Source organism: Haliotis asinina, chromosome 13 (assembly GCF_037392515.1).
Source record: "Haliotis asinina isolate JCU_RB_2024 chromosome 13, JCU_Hal_asi_v2, whole genome shotgun sequence".
Classification (NCBI taxonomy): Eukaryota; Metazoa; Mollusca; class Gastropoda; order Lepetellida; family Haliotidae; genus Haliotis; species Haliotis asinina.
Genome location: NC_090292.1, coordinates 41,604,426 through 41,613,364, shown reverse-complemented (window position 1 = coordinate 41,613,364; position 8,939 = coordinate 41,604,426).

Sequence of the window (8,939 nt, the reverse complement as noted above, 5' to 3'; positions counted from 1 at the left end):
TCCACGCTTTATCTTGGGGAAGAGGAGCACTTATTTCCTTCAATATTCGTCTCGTTTGATAATAAATATGAAACAAAATGACTGCCTTACTCAGTTCGTCTATACCGTAGTCTAGTGTCACACCCGACCCTGTCGTCGCACACCACACAGCAAAGTTGAGTTGGTTCTGCCAAAACTGCATTGGGTTTTGATTCCAGTTTACCACCGCCTGCGCTTTATTAACGGTCACGATATAGTTTTCAAAGATATTAATAAAGGTTGTTTTAAACCCCGTACTACCTACCACCACGATTTTCAAGTGTGCTAAGTCCATATTATAATATATAAATTATATATTATAATATGTACATAACACTTCCAGGAATAACGAGCGGTGAGGCCGTTCAGCTGACGCACGCGGGTCAACTCGTCAGGTCAACTCGAAGTCGCACTCTGCGATATCACCTACCTACCGCAATGGACTAACATCAACGCCAGCAACAATAAGCTGTTCGTCAGTGGGGCTCGCAGCCAGATAACTGACGGTTACTACAGCGTGTGCTCTCTAAACGAAGAGGTCTTCAAACCCCTGGGAGCCGAACTCAAGATGAACGACTCAAACGGTACAGTGGTGTTAATCAACAACGGAAGAAACCCCTTGAGGCTCGGCCGACCATTAGCGAGGATACTCGGTATGTCTCCTGACGAGATAAAACCAACAACAACCGTCACAGGCACGAAGTTACCCAACCTAGTACCGTACCGAGAGCTGTACATTCATCTCGGTCAGGTGAGCACAACGTACAACATTCAAGGAGGTCACCCTTCCACTATACTTAGAGCAGTGCCGGTGAAAACTGAGAAATACAACGACGGTAGAACCGAGTCGTTTTCACCACGGCAGTATAAGAGATTAACCCAGGGCAACATACCTGAGCTGATAATATCGGTGTTAGATATAAATCATAATCCTGTAAATATAGGATACCTCAGCTTAACGCTTCACGTAAAATGACCAGCGCACAAGGGCCTGGAGTGAAAAAATGCGTCAATATCGGGATCTCCGACCTCGGAGACACGCGCGGTTTCGACGCTCCCGGAGTAGATGGTAAATCGTACGCCTTGCAACTGAAAAACAACATTTACAAACGCCTTGAAGTCACCTCCGGTGGAACCCTAAGTGATATAGTAGATACCACAAGAGCAACAGTCAACACTAAGTACGCCCTTGTCAACACCGGTAATAACTGGATAATATACCCATCGTTCGGGGGTAAACTGTTCGACTTAGACGATGTTGAGAGCACTACCGTCGCCCGAAACAAGCCATATATGCTCGTCTTCACCGAAGATGACAAGTGGGTGTTGTTACCCGATAACGACTGGTTTCTCAATATTAGGCTCGGCTCCCCCTACGTGTTCACGGATAACAAAGACAACCACCTAAACAAAGTCGTGAACAATGGAACCCTGCTCGTGGCTTACGTCCCAACTCAGAGACGTAGCGTAGTCGTCAGCCCACTCGACACTATGGCAGCCCACATGCTATCGAGTAAACCGGCCATACAAAACGTGACATTGCAGTTGGTGTCTGAATTCGAAGGCGTGGTCAGTATACTAGAGAGTCTACCGGCAAACTCAACACTGATCATCAAAGTCTACCTAGGGGAACCATCGGGGAATGATGTCGAGATCGTGAAGGGGATCAAACTCGGGTGGGGGAAACGACACCAGTATCAAGTTTGCAACGTTTACGTGCGGGTGGGTGTCGGCTCCAACACCAGTCTGCAGGGGGTCAACGTGATCGTGGAAAACAAGATATCACTAACCAAGATCTTCCTGCCTGACAACATACACTTCATGGGTATGAAGTTCACCCCTGAATTATTATCAGAAAACCAGTTGGAAATTATATCGTAATAGTATAATAATGACCAGTCACCGTCCCAACACTACGCTTAACGACCTAGGAGATACGGAGGGATTCGATCAGCCTGGTGAGGAAGACACCTTATATATCCTGCACTTCAAAGACAACGTGTACAGACGGGTGTCATTATCAGATTTTAAAGAGCCCAAATGGCTGATCAACTTAACACTCGCCTCACCTTATATCACAATGGACGCAGATGCGTGGATCTCTAAGATTTGGAACAACGGTATCTGGGTCGGGGATTTCATTCCGGAGCTAAATAAATTAGCAGCCAATACAGGTTTTTATATCGCAAAAAATAATTTAATATCTTAAGTAGACAATAAATTAACATTTGTCCACAATGGTATTTGGCCCCCTTGGTATTTTAATGGAATATTCTCCCCCTCCACACTCATCATAGAAGTCTTCTTTGCGTATTCAGACGACAAGGTAAACACCTCAAGAGGACACCAAATTTTACCCGGGTTGACAATACGCTGGCAAACCGAACACTTACGCAAATATTGTCGTATTGTTATACAACGGAATCCCCCCCCTAAAACCCTCATGGAAATAGACCCCCTGGGTTCTATAAACCACTTAATAAGCCTCCGTGGGGTTTCTATTATAACAAAAAATCCTATTAGCCTCTCACCTATCACCATGAATAATAATCTACACCTTGTAAGCTTCAAATACATTGAAAGACTATTAACTGAAACCCAATTAAAATATCTTTCATAATATATATTATAGGATGGGTCTGTACCCAGTCGTAGAGGAAGTAGCGAAGACGCTGGAAACCGTAGATGGGTTCCGCTTGAGGCAGTTATGTGATGTGAAACGTCAACTAGAACAAGACCGTGACACGCAGATAGCACTATGTAAAAAGTACCATAGAGCTTTCAATATCTTGGACGGGGCTGACACTACCCTTATGACAACCAGCATGGGACTAGGGGCGGCAGGTGTTGGATTGTTAGCTACCATCGTGGCTACACCTATAGTGCTAGGTATTGAAATAACAGCTGGGGTGGCAGGGGTGTTAGGGTTGGCACTTAAGTTGATATCACGCAGACTGCATCGTAAGGCATTGAAACACGACGAGATCAGGGTTCTGGCCGAAGCAAAGCTCAACACAGTAAGTGGGCGTATTTCCACGGCACTCTCTGACAGTAAGATCTCAGAAGAGGAGTTTCGTTCAATCCTCTCTGAACTCACAAAATATAACGGAATGAAACAAGATATTCGGTCCAAATCTCGTAAGTCTGCTATCAGTGAGGACGAGAAAAAAAAGTACATAGAACAGGGTATACAAAAAGCCCAACAAGCCTTTATTACGAACACCAAAGAGATCATAGGCGGTTCACGTTAAACTGTTTCATCGATATAAACGTGACATAGGCACCCAACTGTAGTAGGGGTAATAGTAGCAAGAGCTAAGGACCCAACCAAAGCCTTAGTTAGTAAATAAGGCGTTGTAGAGACTTTTTTTGAAAGTGTTTTAGAACCCCCATTCCCTATACTACTAGCATGTTCAATAAAAAAATGTTCGGTTAGTGGCTAGGAGAAGCACTACTTGAAATATTGGTGATATGTCTGTCAAATTTGGGACAATTAGCAGTTCGATGTATTCAGTGACGTATCTTTTGACTGGTGTGTATGTTGCATGTGAAACGTTAGTCAGCTTCAAGAAGTTGTTTCTGTGTTTGTTCGTATAAGCAACAAAACACCTTTGCGTAATTATATGGCATTGCGTTGCTGTAAACACCCAAAACCACCCGTACCACAAACACCCACAAACACCCGTACTACAAACACCCAAAACCACCCGTACCACAAACACCCACAAACACCCGTACTACAAACACCCAAAACCACCCGTACCACAAACACCCACAAACACCCGTACTACAAACACCCGTACTACAAACACCCAAAACCACCCGTACTACAAACACCCGTACTACAAACACCCACAAACACCCGTACCACAAACACCCAAAACCACCCGTACTACAAACACCCAAAACCACCCGTACTACAAACACCCACAAACACCCGTACTACAAACACCCAAAACCACCCGTACTACAAACACCCACAAACACCCGTACTACACACACCCAAAACCACCCGTACCACAAACACCCACAAACACCCGTACTACAAACACCCAAAACCACCAGTACCACAAACACCCACAAACACCCGTACTACAAACACCCAAAACCACCCGTACTACAAACACCCACAAACACCCGTACTACAAACACCCACAAACACCCGTACCACAAACACCCGTACTTAGTTCTGTAATGAGCAAACAGATGAAAAACAAATGGTTATCATAAAATTCATTCCCCGTGACATATATATTCAACGATGCTTAACTGAAACACTGTTAGACATTTACAAAGAAAACCTTCAAAGGAAAATTAATCTCGAGTTTTATCATACATACTACTCATCAAAGGGTTAGACTCACTAGATTAAGATCTAGCCACGTTCTTCAGTCATTTGTTCTTAACTAGATCTTGCAAAATATTCCATACTGTTTAAAGGTGGTGTTTAATCATATACTAGTGATTTGTAAAACAAATTCGTAACGTTGAAAAGATTATTGTCATGAGTTCAATAAATTGTGGAACTCAGTAGAAATTGGTAAATCCTTTAGAAAACTTTACAACCAAAACGCAGCTGTTCACATGCACGATATTTGCACATGCTCCTCAGCAATTTAATGCATGATTATGGTGCAGTTAATCTGCACAAAGTTTGTATATAGTGGATGCTTTAAGTAAATCTAAACTTTTTTGTGAGTAGCAGAGTTGATGGTTTAATGATACATTGACGCTGGCTGCATTTTTTTTATTGTTTTGTGCAACTGGTTTTATATCACGCTTACACCGGTTGTTTGGGGTAAATTCAGTTCATCCCGATTCACGCACCTCGTGTAATGTGCTTGCCCATTATGCTTGTGTTGCCTCAGGTTTATTTCTGTTGCAGATGTCCTCGGACCAACAGGCGATGTGTGACAGAGCTTACACAAAGTGATTGATTTTATGTTGGTAGAGTCCTTAATAAGGACACCATAGTTTATTAGGGCAACTTCCGAGCTGACTCCAAAAAGTTACAAAATCTGAATAATAAGCAAATGTTCATAGTGTTAACCACTCGTTTGGCTTATATACACAAACCCTCACATACTATTCCCAACCATTTTCACCTTAGACCCGTGAAGATCCGGGCAAGCCATGCTTGCCAAAAAAGGCGACTATGCTTGTCGGGATCGGGTAGTAAGACTAGCTGACTTGATTGACCCATGTCATCGGTTCCCAGTCGTGCAGATGGACTGTTGATCACTAGATTTTCTGGTCCAGACTCGATTGTTTACAGACCGCCGCTGGAATATACTGGATTAGTGCTCAGTGTGGCGCAAAACAACAGGACGTGGATGAGTGGTAGGATCCCTTCCAAGGGGCACGAGTCGCTATTCGGCTTGTGGCGGGGTAGCAGTTGGTCACGAATGGAATAATCGATGTTTATCCGAATGCTTTGGTGGCAGGATGGTATCTCGGTTCCTTTTGCGTTGTCTGCTGCTGGTTTAGGATGTAGGTTTGGGACTAAGTGAACCGGGTGGAAGAATGTCCATGAAATAAATTCGTTCTCATGTGATCAATCTGTGCATATGTGATGTACTTTGTGAGTGAGTGGGTGATCTTAGTTTTACGCCTCTCTCAGCAATATTCCAGCTATATGGCGGCGGTCTGTAATTAATCGAGTCTGGACCAGACAATCCAGTAATCAACAACATGAGCATCAATCTGTGCAATTGGGAACCGATGACGTGTCAACCAAGTAAGCGACGCTGACCACCCGATCTCGTTACTCGCCTCTTACGACAAGGATTTTGTGTACCAGTATGTACTCTTATGTACATAAGTACATCACACAATGTGTACAGTGTAATATTACGAATAACACACCTAAGGTGCGTTTGAGTTACACTTGCATCAATCAACTGTTGATATTTGGACAAACTGTTAAAAAACATCACCTGTTATTGTTGAAGCCGTATGATACTAATAACAGTGATAATAGTCGTATTTCAGTATGAGCCAGGCAATATAGGTCGCCACCTGTCCGGTTCCTGGGAGAACACGAGTTGGTTACGAATGAGACCATGAGTTCCAGTAGATAAAGACAACCCAACCCACGCACTATTGGTAGCAAACTTGCTTGTGTAGATCCCCGACGCAGACAAAACCGACCTGACCCACTGTCCAACCGTGTCGGTGCTCACATGCTTGCCAGGTTTCCGGTAACTCAACTTAGTCTCTGCTCGAACGAGGTACTGACGCAGGTACGGCAGAATACACAGGAGCTGATCTTGCCCATAATCCTTGAACACTGATCTGGCCCATAATCCTTGAACACTGACCTGGTCCATAATCCTTGAACACTAACCTGGCCCATAATCCTTGAACACTAACCTGGCCCGTAATCCTTGAACACTAATCTGGCCCATAATCCTTGAACACTAACCTGGCCCATAATCCTTGAACATTATCAAGTATTATTTGACGGCAGTGAAGAGTTCTGCAGTTGATGTCTTTGCAAATCAGTTGCATTCAACTACCACTTCACACAATGCACCAGCGAATTTCAACCATGAATACATGTTTTAGATAGTTTTATTTAAGGAGGAATGTGCCGCTGAGTCCACACATTTTCGTCACACAAAATCACAACACACACATTTAAGACACATTTGCCACAAACAATAAAAATACTCATGATCACACATATACAACATTCAGTGAGCAAGAATGAGGCACATTGGACATACAGCATAACATCAACCTCAGACAAAGGCACAAGTGTTTGCTTTTTAACGCCTGCAATCGCTTGTTCATATGAAAACATCATGACATCATCTCAACATGTCTCATGTGTCAAATCTATTATAATGAACCCACATGATGCTTTTAACCACATGATGCTAAATATGTTATAAGAATACTTGAGACGGTCATGTCACTTCTAAAATGAACCGGGCTGTGGGTAGTCTAGTGGTTAAAGCGATTGCTCGTCACACTAAGGACCCGGGTTCGATTCCCCACATGGGTGGATTGGGTGAAGGCTATTTCTGATGTCCTCCTCTGTGACCCTGTTGCGCTGTTTCCGAGGCGTTAAAATTTTATTTTAGAGTGAGTGAGGGAGTTTAGTCTTACGCCGGGGACAACAGAAATGTGTTATAGTCACAAGGCTACCCCTACCGCTAAGGCATGCTACAGAACTGAGATGACTCATTTGAAAGATAAAAGTTGCACTCTTGTCGTCATGTCCAAATAATGTCAGCACTCTTGTCGTCATGTCCAAATAATGTCAGCATCTTCAGAAGAGATTAATATTGTTTATAATTGTCACAAAATTCTTCAGTACCTGAGTAACCATTTAACGTAGCATCAATAAATGCACCACTGGAAACACTTTTTCGAGAGAGGGTGATTTTGTTTTTACACCGTTTTCAGCAATATTGCATCAATATCACAGCGTTGACATCAGAATTCGCCTTCACACATTGTACCAAAGCTAATGCTGTTACGTCTAGGCTGTACTACAACCCGGAACATTTTTAAAGTACAAAAAGAAGTTTCAAGATAAGTACTTAAAAAATAAGAAAATAATACAATACATTCAAAGACACAATATCATCATGGTTCGGTAAGCCATGTTAAGATGTTTTCTCGCCATCATGTCAAGGAATATTTTCATAATATACAACCAACAAAATCTAGGTGGATTTCAGGGAAATGAATTAAAATCTTTTGAGTTAGGCTCATACTGAATATAGCAGGACATTCAAACTAAACACAGACAGAAGACAGCTTTGTATTGCCAGTGCCCGACATTCATTTCCAGAAAATACAGGGTGGAGGGTAATAATATATAATCAGCTTGAATATTTACAAGGTGTGACGTCAAACTGACCTTTAGGATTGTTGTTTTACAGAAAGTCACGGATACTACATGAACAAATAGGTACAATGAATCTGGTGAAGTTTTAATCGCGGCAAATTCAGGTATATGCAAGGGAGATAACCAGTGCAAACTCTGAAGACATCTACTGCTTGACAAGTACTAGATAAGCCAGTGCAGTGAACGCGTTTGTGACAAGCAGGCGGAGCAAGTAATCTGGACGAATACACTTAAAGGTATAGATTGGCAAAACACCCTCACCACACGTTTCCCGCGAGGAAATTGAACTTTTGAATATTTAGAGGACAACCTGTGTCCCTTCTGTTTCAAATGGAATGTTCTGGAGGGCGTTCCCATATTTGCAAATTGGGGTCACTTGTCAGGTAGTGGCTCTTCTGATACTTGTCAAGCAGAATGAAACAGTTCACTATCAATACTGATGGCATTTTCATAAAAAGTTGTTAAATGACAGAGCTGGTGGACTAAATATACTGAAGGACTTTGTAAACGCATAGCCAACTTTTATATGGAAAAAATAATGAAAACGACCATAGATGAAATCAATTGGTATTATTTCTCAAAAGCTCATTGAATGAACATGCAGTACAAAAACAATACAGAAGTTTCAACAGTACCAGAATGACGTCATTCAAAGTAAGCTACCCTCACATTAACAGTCAATACCTTGTGTGGTCACCATCAGCCTGGGCACAAGCATGGATACGCTGAGGTACAGAGTCACAGAGGCGAGTGATAAACGCCACTGGAATGTTTCTCCATTCTTGCTGCATCAGTCAGGTCAGTTCTGCAACGATGGCTGGCGGTATCGGACGTCGGTAAACTCGTCTTCCCAGTTCATCCCAGAGGTGTTCGATACAGTTCAAATCTGGTGAATATGCAGGCCAGTCCATCACATTGATCCCAGCTTGTAGGATGAAAGCTTTTGTGACTCTTGCGGCGTGTGGACGTGCGTTGTCATGCTGGAAAATCAACTGACGTCGGGGTCGTTGGTGACGGCAAAGTAAAGGAACTACTTCAGCCCTAAGAATTTCATCCACAT